The sequence below is a fragment of the Puma concolor genome, chromosome B4 (assembly GCF_028749965.1).
Source record: "Puma concolor isolate L17-30 chromosome B4, mPumCon1.1.hap2, whole genome shotgun sequence".
Taxonomy (NCBI): Eukaryota; Metazoa; Chordata; class Mammalia; order Carnivora; family Felidae; genus Puma; species Puma concolor.
The window spans coordinates 99,089,508-99,107,416 of NC_141673.1; the positions used below are offsets into that span (position 1 = coordinate 99,089,508).

The window sequence follows — 17,909 nt, forward strand, 5'->3', positions numbered from 1 at the left end:
TCAGTCTTCTCCTCCCCTTGAGCTAGAACTTACATCAACAGCTCTCCTGGTTCCTGGGCCTTCAGATTTGGACTGGAGATACACCGTCATCCTCCGTAGAGGTCTTCAACTCACCAACTGCAGATTGTAGGGCTTTTCACATTCTATAGTTGCATGAGCCAATGGAGTTTCTGGGATTGGTTCTTTTAGATGATTAGAATGAGACACTAATGACTCTATTTTTAGTAGTAAAGAGAGTAGAGTACTGATAATCCATGGCAATAGAGATATGCAAAATATCTCCATGGATACTCCTAATCAACTATTTATAAGAAACCAGGAGCTAGGTGTTTGCATATATGATACTTTCATTGATGATATGATACAGATATTCTTGGAAAACTAACAAATATAATGAGATTGGCTGGCTGCTACTAATGTTGTTACTCAATGTGATGAAAGGAAAGGATGAGCTCAGGGATTCAGATTCCCAGCTCAAGCTCCACATGAATGACCTGAAAGCTTCTATGTGTGTCTTAAAGAACATCCTTGGCTTCTGGAGCTGCAAAGTTGAAATTACTGAAAACCAAATACAAAATCTATTGGGTGGGACTGGATGAGGGACAACACAAGTTGACCACCCAGCCTTGCAGAGTGTCTACTGCTAAAATGAGGGCATTGACTGGGAGAGAATGAGATCTTCTTAGTTGAAATGGGAACATATGAGAAGACCTTGGTAAATCTGGTAACCTATTTGGTCTGTGCTGAAGATAGACAGATCTTGGATATTGACAATGGTTCACACTGAGCCTCTAAATTCTGATGAGTCTTCCTTACCAGTTAAAAAAGTTTCCCTACCCCCACTGGAGTGGCCTCTACAATACCAATGGAAGTGGTTTCTCTACCCACAATGGTATCAGCTTTGCCACTAACGAAGGTATAGGCTTTTCCACATCTGTCTGAGGGGATTAAACTTGCATCGCTTGAGGAAGTGGTAATAGCCTTTTATGAGGAAGTTGGCATGCGAGACAATATTGGTTCTCTTCAAAACCCACCACCACCATGTTTTTTGCTTCTAGACCTATAACTAGACTCAAGTCCCAATAGGCTCCTAAAGGTGAGGTACAAAGTGTGGCCCATGAGGAGGGAGATGCATTACACTCCAAAAGAACTACTTGCGTTTTCTGATTTACACAAGCAGAAATCTGGGGAACATGTGTGGAAACTAAGGATATGGGATAACGGTGGAAGAAACAGAAAGTTAGATCAGGCCAAATTCACTGACATGGGCTCATTAGGCAGAAATCATGCATCAAATGCTTCAGCTTGAGGAGTTAGAAAAGACTCTAACAGGTTGGTTGGTTGGCTGAAACATGGACCAAAAGGTGAGCATTGGAAATGATGGACATGCCTTGTATTAATGTACAAGAAGGAACCCAAAGTACTAGAGAGATTGGAATGTCAGCTTGCCTTGCCCTTTTAAGACCTATTCACCTACCCTGGGAAGGTCTGGAAAAATATCTCTCACCAATCTGCGAAAAACTTCACCAAATGAAATTGGTGAAGTAAGCTCCAGCACTCTTGAAGAGCTCTGTAATTGATCTTTTCTGTAGGCAAGACTTTACAGTGAGAAGTGATATCACTGAATTGAGAAATGTAAATGCAATGGGACTACTTTGATCCTTGAGTGACAGGGGCCCCGGGGCAGCAATCACAAAAGGCAAGGTGGGTGTGGTTACTGCAATGGACAGCAGAGTCCAGACAGCAGCCAGAATAGTCTGACCCTAATAGACCTATGGTGGTATCTAGTTGATTATGGCGTTCCTAGAAATGAAATATATAGGAAGTTTATTAAATTCCTGTTTGTTCTATATAGGTAGAAAAGCTCTAGGTCAAGTGAACACAAGCCCAGCCTCAATCATAAAAACAGAGTCACAGTCTTTCAATCAATTCCCAGACATGAGCCAGTGTACAGACCCAGACCCCTTGAATAAAGAGGAGGTCAGGTTCACTTGAGAAAGAACCCCAGTACCAAAAACCCCACCACCCAAAATTGACAGTGTTAAGTTATTCTCCCAGCCTTCTCCAAAAAGACTTATGGTCTTTTGCCAGGGTAACTATAAATGGGGGGACAGTAAAAAAGTCTGAACTTTCAGAGAGTAGTGGACTCTGCCTCTAAACTGACGTTAATTTCAGGCCACCTAACGTGTAATTGTGGCCCACCAGTCAGAGCAGGAGCCTACAGAGGTCAGGCGATCCATGAAATTTTACCTCAGGTTCATCTCGCAGTGGGCCCAGTGGATCCCGGAACCCTTGGCTGTGGCTGTTTCTCCAGCTCCGGAAAGCATTAGTGAAATAGATGCACTCAACTGCTGGCACATTGGTTCCATGATTTGTGTAATGGGCGTTTCTGTGGTGAGAAATGCCAAATGGGAAGCCACTAGTACTGCCTCTACCTTGGAAAATAATAAAGGACAAGGACAAGGGGGTGCAGAGATTAGTGCCATCACCAAGGACTTAAAGATGTAGGGGTGATGATTCTCACTACATCCCCATTCAACTACCCTATTTGGTCTGTGCTGAAGATAGACGGACCTTGGAGAATGACAATGGTTCACGCTAATCTCAACCACTAGGGCTTCTGCAACTGACACACCAGATAGGGGTCCATCGCTTGAGCAATCAAATGTCTTTTTCTCCATATTTGTCCACAGACCCATCAAAAGCAGTTTGTTTTCAGCCGGCAATGCCAGCAAGGCATCTTTCCTGGCCTAGCTCAGCGTTGTATCTATTATATCATGTATCAGTCTGCAGAGATTTTCATCACCTTTACCTTCCACAGGATATCACACTGGTCCATTACACTGATGCTACTGTGTTAAATGGACCCAGCGAGCAAGAAATAGCAGCTACTCTCGACTTACTGGTGAGACATTTGCATGCCAGAGGGTGGGAAATAAATTTGACTAAAATCCAGGCTAAAATTTCTAGAGTTCCAGTGATGTGGAACGTGTTGAGACATCTCTCATAAGGTGAAAGATAAGTAGTCCCACGTGACTTTTCCGGCAATCTAGAGAGAAGCACAGCTCCTAGCCAACCTCTTTGGATTTTGGAGGCAACATATTCTTCATTTGGATTGTTACTCTACCCTATTTACTGTAGTTTTGGGCAGGGGCTGGGGGGGGCAGGGGACAATGGAAGGTTCTGCAACAGGCCACTTTCTCACTTGGGCCTTACGGTTCAGCAGATCCTCTGTCACTTAAAGTGGCAGTGGCAGATGGGGCTGCCATTGGGAGTGTTTGGCAGGCCCATATAGGTGACTCACAGCACAGACCCTTAGTATTTTAGAGAAAACCACCGCCATCCTCAGCACATAGTAATTCTCCTTTTGAGAAACAGCGCTTGGCATACTGGGCCACCAACCCATAAACTTGGGCAAGCACGACCGCACTCTATCATCAGGTGGCAGTGGTATTTACTGGATTGGAGCTGAGCAAACCCCGAAAGCACAAATAAGTTACGTGAAGAAGGAGCCCCAGTGCTCATGGTCCCCAATTCTGTTATTTCTAATTATTTCTCCCACCTGGTGCCTACGACCTGCTGGGGGGAGTTCCTTGACATCGGTTGACAGAGGAAAAGAAGACGTGGGCCTGGTTTACGGATGGTTCTTCATGAAATGCAGGAGGGCACTTGAGAGTGGACAGATGTCACCCTACAGCCTTTTTCTTTACCCTCAAAGACAGCAGTAAAGGAATATCGCCCAACGGGGCAGAATGTGAAGCAGTGCATCTGGTGACTCGTTTTGTTCGGAAGGAGAAATGACCGGATGTGCAATTGTATGCCAAAACATGGGCTGCATCCAGTGGTTTAGCTGGATAATCAGGGGCACGCAAGGAACATAATTAGAAAACCAGTGATAGAGCAATTTGGGGAAGAGCTGTGAGGATAGATATTTCTAAACGGGCAAAAAAAAATGTGAAGGTATTTGAAATGCATCTGAAATGAATGTTCACCAAAGGGTGACCTCAGCAGAAAAGGTGTTTTATAATCAGGTAGGGAGAAAGACCTGTTCTGTGGGTATCAGTCGGCTTCTTTCCTTAGCAATTCCTGTCATTTTCTAATGGTCTCATGAGTAAAGTGTCATGCTAGCAAATTTGGAGGCAACGCATGGGCTTAGAACATGAACTTCCCCTCACTGAGGCCAACCTGGCCACGACCACTGGGCATGCCCAATCTGCTGACAGCAAAAACCAACACTGAATCCCAAAAGAACACCATTCCCCATGTGATCAGCTGACTGGTTATATTCGACCGCTTCCATCACAGAAGAGGCAGTATTTTGTTCCTACTGGAATACACAGTCTGGTCTCAGACTTACCCTCCTGTATGCAGTGCTTCTGCCAAAACTACCATCCATAAACCTACAGAATGCCTTATCCACCATCATGGTATGACTCCTGATCAAGGAACTTATCTCAGAGCCCAAGAAGTGCAGCAGTGAGCCCATGTTTAGGAAGTTCACTGGTCTTCCCATGTTCCCCACCATCCTGAAGTAGCTGGCTTGATAGAATGGTGGGTGACCTTTTGAAAATTTAGTTACAGTACTAGTAAGGGACAATACCTTGCCGGGCTGGGACAACGTTCTCCAGAAGGCTGGATATGCTCTGAATCAGCATTCAGTATAAGGGGTTGTAATCATGGGTTCACGAATCAAGATGTAGAAATCAGAGTGGCACCACTCACTTTTATACCTCGTAATCCATTAGCAAAATTTTTGTTTCTGGTTCCCATGACATTATGCTCTGCTGGCCTCGAGGTGTTAGTTCCAGAGGGAGGAATGATTCCATCAGGAGACACAATGATTTCATTGACTTGAAATTTAATGGGGCGCCTCAGTGGCGCAGTCGGTTAAGCGTCCGACTTCAGCCAGGTCACGATCTCGCGGTCCGTGAGTTCGAGCCTCCGCGTCGGGCTCTGGGCTGATGGCTCAGAGCCTGGAGCCTGTTTCCGATTCTGTGTCTCCCTCTCTCTCTGCCCCTCCCCCGTTCATGCTCTGTCTCTCTCTGTCCCAAAAATAAATAAACGTTTAAAAAAAAATTATAAAAAAAAAAAAAAATTTAAGACTGCCACCTCGGACTTCTCATGTCTCTGAATCAACAGGGAAGAAAGTTACTGAACTGGCTAGAAGGATTGAACCTGACTACCAGGAGGCAATTGTGCTATTACTCCACAGTGGAAGTAAAGGAAATTATATTTGGAACATAGGAGAGCCTTTAGTATTATCATGCCCTGTGAGAAAGGTCAAAGAAAAACTATAATAACCTAATCCAGGTAGGCCTATTAATGGTCCTGACCCTTCAGGAATGAAGGCTTGAATTATTCCACCAGGCAAAGAGTTGATGACCAGCTGAGGTGCTTGCTAAATGAGAAGGGAATACAAAATGGGTAACAGAAGGGTAGAAGGAAACACCAGTTATGGCCAGATGACCATTTACAGAAATGAAGTTTGTGATTGTCATACTTTCTTTTTTTTGTGTGTAAATGCATTTATAGACAGATGATAGATGGATAGATAGATAGATAGATAATAGAAATACCTTTAAAAATATCTTAAATATATCTTAAATACTTTAAGATACCTTAAATATCTTAAATACCTTAAAAATATATTTTCTTTCTTCTCTTATTTATCATGTAACATAAGATGTATTGACTTTATATTATAGTATTTAAGTACCATTAATTTCACACCATGATATTTAAGTTATGATGTATCAATTAGAAGAGTAAACTTTACAGGGCACCTGGGTGGCTCGGTCGGTTAAGCGTCCAACTTCAGCTCAGGTCATGATCTCACAATTTCTGGGTTCGAGCCCTCCATCAGGCTCTGTGCTGACAGCTTAGAGCCTGGAGCCTACTTCGAATTCTGTGTCTTCCTCTCTCTCTGCTCCTCCCCAGCTCATGCTCTGTCTTTCTCTCTCCTTCAGACATAATAAAAATTAAAAGAAACATTTAAAAAAAAAAAAAAGAAGAGTAAACTTTACTCAAGCTCTTTACTTCTTTTTCTGAGAAAGGGGTTAGTACATTTTCAGTTGTATACAGGATAATTATGTACTGTTAAACAGAATTATGACTTTGTGAATGTCTTTATTTGGAGATTAAGCGGGGTTTAAGGAGGGGGCCCTGGGTGGCTCAGTCACTTAAGCTCTGACTATTGGTTTCGGCTCAAGTCATGATCTCACAGTTCTTGGGTTTGAGACCCGTGTCGGGCTCAGTGCTGACCGCTCAGAGCCTGGAGCCTGCTTCAGATTCTTTGTCTCCCTCTCTCTGCCCCTCCTCTGCTCTCACTCTGTCTCTCTCTCAAAAATAAATCAATGTCAAAAAATTATTTAAAAAAATATAGGGTTTAAGAAGATGTGTATGGGTGCCAGCCAAGTTGACAAGAAATGGGCTTGTTGATAAGTTCATTTTGTGCCAACTTGACCAGGCCATGCATTGCCCAAAATAATCAGCATGATTTCTGCATGCATCTGTGATGGTGTTTCTGGATAAGATTAGCATTTGAGTGGGTAGATGACTGAGGCCGATTGCTTTTACCAAGGTGGCTGAGCCTTGAGGGGCTGATAAAAAGGGCTAAGGGAATGAGAATTCACTCTCTCTCATCTTTGAGCTGTAACATCAAGTTTCCTGTCCTTGGACTGAAACTTACATCCTTAGCTTTCCTGATTCTCAGGCATGTGCCCTGAGATTGTAATTTACACCAGTGACTCTTCTCAGTATCTAGCTTGCAGACTACAGATCGTGGGACTTCTCAGCCTCCCTAACCAGGTAGGCCAGTCCCTTACAATCTCTCTCTCTTTCTCATTTATTTATGAAGTTGGCTTGAATTTTCTTCTTCCCAGAAGATTAATGCCGTAACTAGTAAAGTTTAAGAATTTTGTATTTAGTACCCGAGAATGCTTTCTTAAAAGTGTGCTTCGCAAACTCTGGCATTTCTACCTCATTGAGGGCAGATCACCATATGTTCCAGTTTCATATAGCCAACCCAGCAGATTATTAGGACCAGATAAAAATGTCCCTAATGAGCATGTAAAGTTTCAAGTTATGAATGAGGGCCCCCATATCAATGTGATTTAAGCGTCTCTTACACCACCCTCCTTACACCACACGACTCCGTACATAATATCCCAGTTACTGCCAGGCCCCATAATTTTTTTCATCATGTAAATTATTACCTCTCAAAACATATACTATTTTTCCCTATTCAGATTATGTTCTTTGTCATCTGGAAGTTATCATCTAGAGGCATTGGCAGTAAGGAGAAGACTCATCCTACGAGGTACCTGCTAAAGATAAGATTATTAAATGGTTTCCAGTCGTAGAAAGACTACTATTCTTTGGCAGCAGATTTTTTAAAAAGTTATAGTTTCTGAGGGCACAGAGGAATTTTGGAATCCAAGATTCACAGACTCATCTGGCCTAATAGTCCCATGTCAGGTCTCTGGAACACGATATTCATTTTTTCTACTCAAGGCTAATTTTTACTGACAGGCATGCATGACTTTTCCAATGGGATTTTGAGCCAAATTCTTATCACAGTCTACCCTGAAGATCCAGAACAGGAAAATTTTCATCAGAGCCGCCTTAGAGACACCGCAGATTTTGTATAATTCATCCAATTTTCAGCTAGTGACTAGAAGATTTCATTTCCTTTTTCTAAGTTTTCTACTAGCCAGCCCTCACCACAATGCCTATCATTACCTCCATACCAACCACGGGCCACACTTTCATATATCCCAACTCTTCATCTTCCACGCCACTCACAGAAATTGACGACAAGTAAATATCTTGTTGTTTTCAGTCCTCAATGGAGTCTTCCTTGTCCTCACCCTAACAGTTTAATTTCAAAATCCCATTTAGAAAATCCACTTCTTGGAACCACTCAGTTACCATTTTTTCTAAGAAGTGTGGTACCTAGAAAAAAAAATGCTGAGTCAAAGGCATGTAATGCGTTTTGCAGAAGTGCAACACAGGACAACAGGAATGAGTGCAAGGGAAATGAGATAGGACAAAAGAAGGAGTAAATAGAAGTGGCACATTAATGGATATCAAGGGTGATTTTTTATCTCAGGATCATCTTTAGAAAAGCCATTTAGACGACTTTGTCTCAGGAGCGGAAAGCAGAACAAGGGAGGATAACTTATCCACAGCTGTAGTCTTACATTGGTACAAAGTTTACATGCATGGTACTACCTTTACCACATTCGTGCTCTGTGCATGCATGCACACGGAGGAAAATGTCACTCTTCCATGGCAACTGGTAACTCACAGGCTGGGAGGTGAGGAGTACATAATGAGGGCACGAGGAAAGGTAACCTCAGGCATGCTTTGAATCAGTTGTCCTAACAATTAGTCTAAATAATTGTCCAGAATCCCTGAACGAGGTATGGCCACAATGGTCTGAGGTTCTCAAGTGATGGTCAGTGCAGAAACGATGGTAGAGTGACTATAAGGGAGATGGTTATCATCTGTCGATGATAACCCTGAAGAAGATCTGCGGGTCCCAAGGCAAATTCGTTAGTAGAGTATGAGTCTACCTTACCAAACATAGTGTTGCCCCATTCAATATCATAAAGCGTCAGTGTAATCAGTCTGCCACCAGGCTAGCCAGCTGTCCCACCCTGAATTGGTATTTTCTCTGAGACTCAGATTCAGCCTCTGTCTTTCGTAGCTTAGGCATTCATCAATTGCAGGCCATCCTTGGGTAGTAGAAGACCATGTTGATTTCATGAATTGTCTGCTATTTGGCTGCGTGGCCACTCCATATTCGTCCGTTGATCAACTGTCAGTGTGTCTGGAGAAAGAAACTGCTAGATGCCCACAGCACATATCATTTTAGCTTCCTGATTATTGAGAGTGTCCTCCTCAGTTGTGGATATCACTTGTTGGAAGTTACATGGGAATGAGTATCTTCACAATTTGTGCCCATTTGAATCATCCTTATATATTCTTCTCTCCCAAATTTCTTCATCCCTAATTTTCCAATTTTTTTTTAATTTTTTTTTCAACGTTTATTTATTTTTGGGACAGAGAAAGACAGAGCATGAGCGGGGGAGGGGCAGAGAGAGAGGGAGACACAGAATCGGAAGCCGGCTCCAGGCTCCGAGCCATCAGCCCAGAGCCCGACGCGGGGCTCGAACTCCCGGACCACGAGATCGTGACCTGGCTGAAGTCGGACGCTTAACCGACTGCGCCACCCAGGCGCCCCAATTTTGTTCTTTTTGAGTTCTCAACCAGCCATCTAACCTGTGAATCTCTGACAGTGGGTCAGTTTAGATTTATATCTCTAGGTATTCATCTTTCCCGCCAGATGGGCAACTAGATATAACACCCAAATCTCTACTGAATGTGAAGATTTAACTTCACTTTTGTCTTTCAAAGTCACCCCCCGAATGGACTGTGGTGTGGCATCTATTTCTAGCTGGCATATTTTTTCATTTCCACTGACAAAGATTTTCTTTTTACTTCTCCACATACGAGCATATGGAACCTTTTCCAAAACCACATCCGTCCCTACCCCAAAGCCCGATACATGGTTGGAGTGAAGAGAGAAAATTAATACAAGATGTACCATGAGAGTCTGAAGCATGCATCTCTTCATGCAGTTTACTGAACCTTTTTAGAACTGCTCAGACCTAGACTCCAATATAGCCCTTTTGAGTTTATGATAGAACACGGCTGTGCATTTCTAAATTTAGGGTCCCCTGGGTCAAATTGGTCAAATTAGATCAGATTCTTGCTGGTGAACATATACTGTATTAAAGTTATAGGATGTTTACTGCTTATTGTTCACTGGATACAATTAGCATAATGTCATCAAAGAAATAAATATATTTTGGCAATAATTTCTGAGCTACATCATGTCGAGATATATCAAGACGATCTAGTTCCCTCTGGGATATCTTATGGCAGAGATCAGGACAGCTAATATATACTTAGGTTAGATAGTAAAGAAGTGCTTATGTTGTTTATGCTTGTAAATTAAAGGGAGCAATCCACTTTTGCAGAATGTAATCATCCAAGATAATGGCTAGAGGTTTTCTTTCGGGCTGGGTTAGGTTTGGGGGAAGAAATGTCATAATGATACCTGTGGCCATGTTACAGTGTCCTCCAACAAAGGGACTCAGTCTGTCTTTTTCCCAAGTGAGGGATTCCTGATCTGGAAAGAGCTTCTGCTAGTAACTATGTAAGTGGGGGACTGGATAAAGGACAGGGAGTCCTCTCTCTGAAAATTTAAGTTTAGATTCTGGCCACTATTTCTAGCATCTTCTCAGCATATCAAGCAGCTACTTAGTCCTCCCCACCAACCCCATTTCTAGGAATCAACCCCAAAATCAACTATCCATTGTCACAGATCTCTGTGAATCAACACCCTGATTACCAGTCAGTCTCTCTGGCTTATTGCAGAAATTGAATACACCTCACCTTTAAAACCAGCTAATTACCAGTGATCAGAAACCTGATTCCACTGTCGCATCTTCAACTGTATCTCTGGTCTCCAAAAACAGTCGTCACAACAGGCCATCACCAAATGGGTTCTTAAGGTGTTGTTGCAAAGCATGCCCTCTGAGCCCTCCAGGGGAATATCACTAAAAAGTGGTTGAGTAGGTTGCACAGATTAGATTCATTTCAGCATAATAATTTCCCAGAGCCTTAAGATTCTTTCCTATATGTTGTGCTCTGGAATTTCCAATATTTAAGCGTCATTAACTATATCCGGGTTTTTAGTAGCCAGCCAAGCTAATCATTAATTCACCTCCTAGATGATGAGGCAAACATTAAATCCTAATTCGGTGTCAAAAAAATTCATCTCTGTCAATTCATCTATTTATCCCATTGCAATGACATTCTTAGAATTTACTCTAATGTAGGCTCTCAGGCTCTTGGCAATACAAATTAGCTAGTCGTGTGATCCTACCTCATAAAAAAAAATCCTTTATCTTCTCTGTTCAGGCTCTGTTGATATCTAATTCTCTAACAACGAGTCTGATTATAATAAGAGTCAATGGGATTGAATGCTGATATAGCTCAGAGATGTCTCATTGAGAGAGATCTCTATTTGAACATATCTAAAATTTGTATCATAATGTTTACCCCAAACTTTAGATTTATCCAGCGTTTTCTACTCAGTTAGTCATAACATCCTGTCAGTTTAACCCCCTGCACATTTCCCTAGCCAATTCATCACTGCCCATCTTAAGAGGTGTCATTTTAGTGCATCGTCCACCTTGGTCAATGCATACGCTATTTCATGGTAACATTTAGTCTACCTTGGTCCTGTCCTCTGGTTGACACGTGCAAAACAAAAGACAGAGCCATTCCATACTAAATGTTATACCAAATCAATGTGATGACAAAGAAAATATGGTAAAAAATAAGTTTCTGAGGGGCTCCTGGGTGGCTCAGTCGGTTGAACGTCCGACTTCGGCTCAGGTCATGAGCTCGCGGTGCATGAGTTCAAGCCCAGCGTCAGGCTCTGTGCTGACAGCTCAGAGCCCAGAGCCTGCTTTGGGTCCTGTGTCCCCCTCTCTCTCAGCCCCACTCCTGCTTGTGCTCTGTCTCTCTCTGTCAAAAAAAAAAGTTGTTGAAAACTTACACCTTTTACAAACTTCGTGTCATCATTTATGAATTAGTAGAAGAAAGCCTTTATCCTCTCCAGAAATGTTATAACTATATTCCCACTGAAATTGAGGGTTTCCCCACACCCATTCTAAATCATCACTTTAATCTTAAAGGCACATTTTTTAGTCTGATAAGCTGTTTTATTATTCCACTTTACATTTCTCGGATATTTCTTGTGTTGAAACACCTTTGGATACATTTATTGACTATATTTTTTTCATTGTTTGGGTAAACTATTCATTCCTTTACTCTTTTTTGTTACTAACTTCTTAATCATCATTTATATATATATGTGTGTGTGTGTGTGTGTGTGTGTGTGTGTGCATTCATCATATATTAATTCATTCAATGAGACTTTTTGAATACACATACACACACACACACACACACACACACACACATGCACACACACATACAGTTCCAGGCACTGTCCTAGGCACTGAGATAGACCAATAAATGAAACAGATAAAAACTTTTGATTTAATGGAACTTCCATGTTACTGTAGGAGACACACAATCAGCAAAATGAGTAAGTAAATATGTATTCACACCATATATATGTACCTGTTCCTGGAATTAAGACTTACCTCTGTGAGTAGCAAGTGGGGTTAGCTTGAGTTTGCAATTTAAATAGAATTATCACGAACAACTTCACTGAGAAGGTGACATTAAGCAAATGCTTGAAAAAAGTGATGCAATGAACCTCATTGCTGTTGGAGGACAGAAATCTCTAGACAGAAGGAACAGGAAACTCAAAGTTCATGAGACCGTGAAGTCACTGTGGCTGGTGTGGACTGAGTAAAGGGTAGAATTGTTGGATCAGTGAGTCCATGAATATAAAACTAAAATATGATGAGCACTTTGGAGGAAACATGTTTGGTCACTAATGAAGACATTATTAAGCGAAGAGGCAGGATGAAATAAGAGAAAGTTCACAGTCTGCTGGGGTTCTGGAGAGCTATTCAACTATGAACACACTTTATCTTTGAAGAAAAGAGAGGGGTAATCCTAAAGACTATAAGGGATCATCAGGGCCACCACTCTGACTGCAAGCCCAGAAGATACAGCAAAAGGAGGAAGGGGGGCAGCGGGGCAAAGCTGTTTCCTTCTCAACTTCAGAGTGTGACTCCACCTCCTGAGTTTCAGAGGCCCCTACTCAGGGCCTCAGGGACAAGACTGCCCCCCAGAGCTGAGAAAGCAGGGCCACCACCTAGGACCCTGGGGATGACACTGCTGTCCCAGGGGATCCACAGGGCAGAGCATTCAGCCAAAGAGAATTACCCTTGAGCCCTAAGAGTGGTGGAATTTTCCTAAGTTTTAGACTGGCTTGGGACCTGTCACCCCTTTATTCTTTCTGATTTCTCTCTTTTGGAATAAGAATGTCTATCCTAAGTTTGTTCTACCATTGTATCTTGTGAGTATACAACGTACCTGTTTCAGTTTCACAGCTAGAGGGTTGTTGTGTCTCAGCATGAATCACACTTGGAGGTTCACCAGACATAATTTAGATAAGACTTTAGACTTGGAATTGATGCAGGATAGGTTAATACTTGAGGCTACTGGGATGAGATAAAAGTATTTGACATGCAAGAAAGATACACAGTTTGAAGGGCCAGAGGATGGAATATTATGAACTAAATTTTGTCTCCCCAGATTCATATATTGAATCCCCCAAGGTGCTATATTTGGAGACACGGCCTTTAAGGAGATAATTAGGGGTAAATGAGGACATAAGAGTTGGGACCTAATCTGACATGACCGGTGTTTTCATTTTTTATTTATTTAAATATTTTAATGTTTATTCATTTTTTAGACACAGAGAGACAGAGTGTGAGCAGGGGAGGGGCAGGAGAGAGGGAGACACAAAATCAGAAGCCGGCTCCAGGCTCTGAGCTGTCAGCACAGAGCCCGATGAGGGGCTCAAACCCACAAACCGTGAGATCAAGACCTGAGTGAAAGTCACACAGGTTCCCCATGACTGGTGTTTTCATAAGAAGGGATGAGACACCAATGAGATCTGTTTGTCAACGCATGCATGCAGACAAAAGGTAATATGAGGAAACAGCGAAAATACAGCCATCAGCAAGCTAGGAAGTAAAGTTTCATCGGACATCAATTCTCTGGTAGTTTGACCTTGGATCACCAGTCCCCAAAACTGTGAGAAAATTAATTTCTATTATTTAGAAATACCACCCAGCTGGTGGTATTTTGAAATGGCAGCCTGAGAAGACTAATATAAATAAATCCCTTTGGGATTGGATTGAGGGAAGCAATATGGTTTATACTAGCCATGGTATTGAAGGGGTCTTCTCTCTGAGGACTTGCCTTTTTCTCTAAAAACTGGGTCCTGAGTCAGAAAACTGACTCAGCAGAAGTAGGACGAGGTAATAGTTTATAACTTTGGGGGAATGGTTCCCCTTAACCTAGTGATCACCCAGTTTTGATTTATTTTTATTGTAGGTGTTGAGCAAAACCCAGTGGTATGCTTGCAAGATCTGATTGCTAAATTTTCAGGATCTTGTGAGCCAATCATTAAATATAGTTGTCATTAAAACTTACATTATCAGGTGTCTAGGTGGCTCAGTTGGCTGAGCATCTGACTCCTGATTCTGGCTTAAGTCATGATCCCAGGGTCATGGTATTGAGCCCCAAATCGGGATTTGCACTAGGTCTTTTGGGGTGCCTGGGTGGCTCAGTCGGTTAAGCATCCAATTTCGGCTCAGGTCATGATTTTGCAGCTCGTGGGTTCCAGTCCCGCATTGGGTTCTGTGCTGACAGCTCAGAGCCTGGAGCCTGCTTTGGATTTTGTGTTTCCATCTCTCTATGCTCCTCCCCTGCTCACACTCTCTCTCTCTCTCTCTCTGAAAAATAAACATTAAATAAACATAAAAAATTTTTTTAAGTTAAAAAAACTTTTAAAAGATCCTCTCTCTCACTTCCTCTTTCTCCCACTCATACTCTCTCAATGAAAGAAAAGAAAATAAGATAAGATAAAATAATACAGTATCTAAACCTAAAATTAAATAAATTAGATTTTAAAAAAGGTAATAGATACTTAGCATAAATCAATTTCTGGTTATTTTTTTTTTTTACTGTATTTTACCATTATCTACACATGAAGTTTTTTACGTCTCCTATGTCTATATAATAGAAATACTATATACCTATAAACTACTACATATCTCTTTTCAACTTTGGTGTTACATCACAGAAATCAGAATTATACAATCTTTTTTTTTCTTCTCTGTAGCACCGGGTTAAAGACCAGCACATAAGTAAAAATATCCTTTTTAGCTATCAATCTGTCTTGCCTCAGGAACATTTAACGTATCTATAACTTTCTCTTGGTCAGTAGTCTAGATGCTACTCCAAACTCAACCCTTATTACAATATTGTGACAACTTTGTTTTAGAGTTGAGCTATGCCATTTGACCTTTAAGACTCCAAGATCCTATCAGTCTCAATGCTGTCCATAAATCCAATTCTGTGAAGACATCTACTATTGTAATCTTGGCCTGGGAAGGAAAGCTTCAGTAAGCTTCTTCCTGATGCTTATGTTCTTCTTACATTCTTATCGCTTTAATAGGGTGCCCATAATACCATCCCATAGAGCATTTGGTGGATTTTCTGTCCATCCAGAGCATATCAACTATGGAATGCCAACTGCTCTAAGTACTGTTGTATTTTTATCTTCTCTTCAACTAACTCCCATAGCAATTCTGGCATTGTACTCTGCTTAGCATGAGCTGTTACTTTCTTCAATCTTCTTTGAGTTATTTCAGCAGTTTCTCAACACTGTCTCACAATATGTTGTCAACTTACTAAATTTTATGACTGAGAGAGGACCCCATTGTTGATAAACTCTCCCTCATCCAGCTTTGTGTTTCTCTCTTGGTCTAGCACCCTTGGAATCCAACCCCATTGTGTACTCTCTAGGTTGTCATTACATATTGTTAGGTCTGAATTTCTCCTGAGTATCAAGGTAACAGTTAATCTTAGTTATCGGCCTTACAGTCAGTAGGGGAAGGAAGGGATCTTCATAAGGAGGGTGTGTATTTTCTTTGATGACAGAGGATCCAGAATCATATTTAAGCAAGGATAAACTCTAGACTTTAACAATGGAGAATATGCCACTTTCAAAGGTCTACAGAACTCAACATTTACAGGGTTCTAGTTTTTTTTTAAGGTTTTTGAGAAAGATTTTGTGAAAAGACACTACAAATGGTGGAAAGTATTTGTGTGTGTGTGTGTGTGTGTGTGTGTCTGTGTGTGGCAAAGGAATTATTTCCATATTGTTTAAATACTATTTTACAACTCATTATATATATTTTATGGGATTATTTGCCTTCTTTTTAGTGAGCTGTAAGATATAATGGATATAAGATATATATCTTACACCTCACTAAAAAGAAGCAAATAATCCTGTAAAACTGGCGAAATATTTGAATAGAGAATTCACCAAAAAAATATATATTAATTGCCTTAAGCATATGGGAAAATGCTCAACAGGTCTTCAGAGATATGCAAACTAAAACTATATTTAGATATCACCACATACCTACTGGAATGATGAAAATGAAAAAGACGGACCAACCACATCAACTTTTGCTGTTGATATAGAGCAACTGCAACTGTTGTACGTTAATCGAGGGAATAGTACAAACTCCTTGGAAGATATTATACGTTTATAAAATTAACCACCTATTTTATTTTTAAGAACAGCTTTATTGAGGCATAATTTATATACAAAAAAACTACACGTATTTAATGTGTACAATTTGATGCGTTTGGACCTATGGAAACACCCATGATACCATTACCACAATCAAGGAAATAGACATATCCATCATCTCCCAGATTACATGTTGAGTGTTCTTATCACAAAAAAGAGGGAGAGATACAAATATATTTTCTATATGACCTAGGAATTCCACTACAAGGTATTTCCTTGAGGGGCACCTGGGTGGCTCAGTCAGTTAAGCATCTTACTCCTGATCTTGCCTGGGATCATGATCTCACGGTTTTGTGAGTTCAAGCCCCACATCGGGCTCTGGCCTGACAGCACAGAACCTGCTTGGGATTCTCTCTCTTCCTCTCTGTCTCTCCCTCTCTCTTTGCCCCTCCACCCCCTCTCTATCAAAATAAATAAATTAACATTAACAAAATTTTTTAAGGTATTTCCTTGAAAGATTAGAAAGTAAATGTCCACAAAAAGACTAACAGAAATATTTATGCTGCTTTTATTTATGATAGTCAAAATGTGGAAATAGCCATATGGAGTAATGGATAAGCAAATTATTATATATTCACACAATGAAATTCTCCTCAACAATGAAAAGGAATGAACAGCTGGTCTGCCATAATATTGATAAAACTCAAAAACATTATACTGTGCAAAAGTTACAAGACTCACAAAAGTGCACACTGTGTGATTCTGTTTACAGAATATTCTAAAACCAGCAAAACTCATCTCTGTTGATAGTAGGTTAGTGGCTGCCTCGTTCTTGGGATGAACCGCAAAGGTACATCAGCAAACATTTTATGGTGTTGGAAATATTTTATATTTTTAGTCAATTTTATATCTTGACTGTCGCTCTTCAGGAACAAAACCTAAATTTCACCAGCCATCATAGTGCAGTCCCTATATTCTCTTCTATATGTATTTCTAATAGTCCTAAGGGTAGAATATTTTGGTGACAAGATAGAATACGTTCAATTCTCCCCAAACTTTCAGTCTTCTTTCTGTCCCAAAATGGAAGGAACCCTTTTGTTACCTGCATTTCATCTTGCATAATTTTGTTTTGAGAGCTGATAGACAGGACCAGAGCTATATATTTAAGCCCATCCAGAAGAGTTTAATCCTGTATTAAACAGGATTATTCTCTTCACATTTTTTCCCCTTTTCATTTCTTTGTATTCTACTTCCTCTCTGTTCTCAATCCCTTTTCCCTTCACAGTGTGCCTGTCAGAAGGAACGTGGTGTTAATCCTGAAACAGCTTGTAGGAAGTCAGCTATTTCTCTGTAGTTTGTTAACATATTTACTGAAAGAGACTATGAAATCAGTTGAAAATTTTCTGCTGAGGACAGTTTTGAGAAAGAAACTGTTTCCTGCTACCCTAATACTAGCATAATAGCATTACCATCTTCAATTTTGATGACAACGTTCTGAGCGCCTTTTAACTTTATTTTCCTCTTTTTCTTTTGTTCGGTGTGTGTATGTTTGTGTGTGTGGGGGGGTGGTGGTGTA

The 17,909-nt window shown here is 40.9% G+C and overlaps 1 protein-coding gene across 1 annotated transcript in view; it reads left to right on the forward strand.

Annotated features, from left to right (window-relative positions):
- The window catches only part of LOC112867878 (C-type lectin domain family 2 member A), a 435,003-nt gene that overhangs the window by 46,388 nt on the left and 370,706 nt on the right, over positions 1-17,909 (forward strand). The window lies entirely within an intron of this gene.